Raw genomic sequence first — 363 nt, 5'->3', positions numbered from 1 at the left:
AAAATAGCCTAACACAACTCAAATTTTCATTTTTAGTTTAGCGAATTTAACTTCCAATTTAAAAGCCTTATTTTAGTTTTTAGATTGCGATGTTACAATGTGATTTTCACCCTTTTTTGCACATAATATAAAGGCTTACATGGTTACGTTCACTTTATTTGTTTTCATAGCCTTTAATATGTATTGTTTTGTTGGACAACATTGGGCGGTAAGTGAAATATATATACATTAAATACAGATTTTTTAAATACAAAAACAAAAATACCGAGATATATACCGAATATCGCAAATCGGCCAAAAAATACAGAGATATTAATTTTTGCCATATCTCCCAGCCCTAGCTGCAGTCATGATGTCATGAAA

The sequence above is a fragment of the Sinocyclocheilus anshuiensis genome, unplaced genomic scaffold (assembly GCF_001515605.1).
Source record: "Sinocyclocheilus anshuiensis isolate Anshui unplaced genomic scaffold, SAMN03320099.WGS_v1.1 scaffold223, whole genome shotgun sequence".
In the NCBI taxonomy this organism is placed as follows: Eukaryota; Metazoa; Chordata; class Actinopteri; order Cypriniformes; family Cyprinidae; genus Sinocyclocheilus; species Sinocyclocheilus anshuiensis.
Note: the sequence above shows the minus strand (reverse complement) of the source record.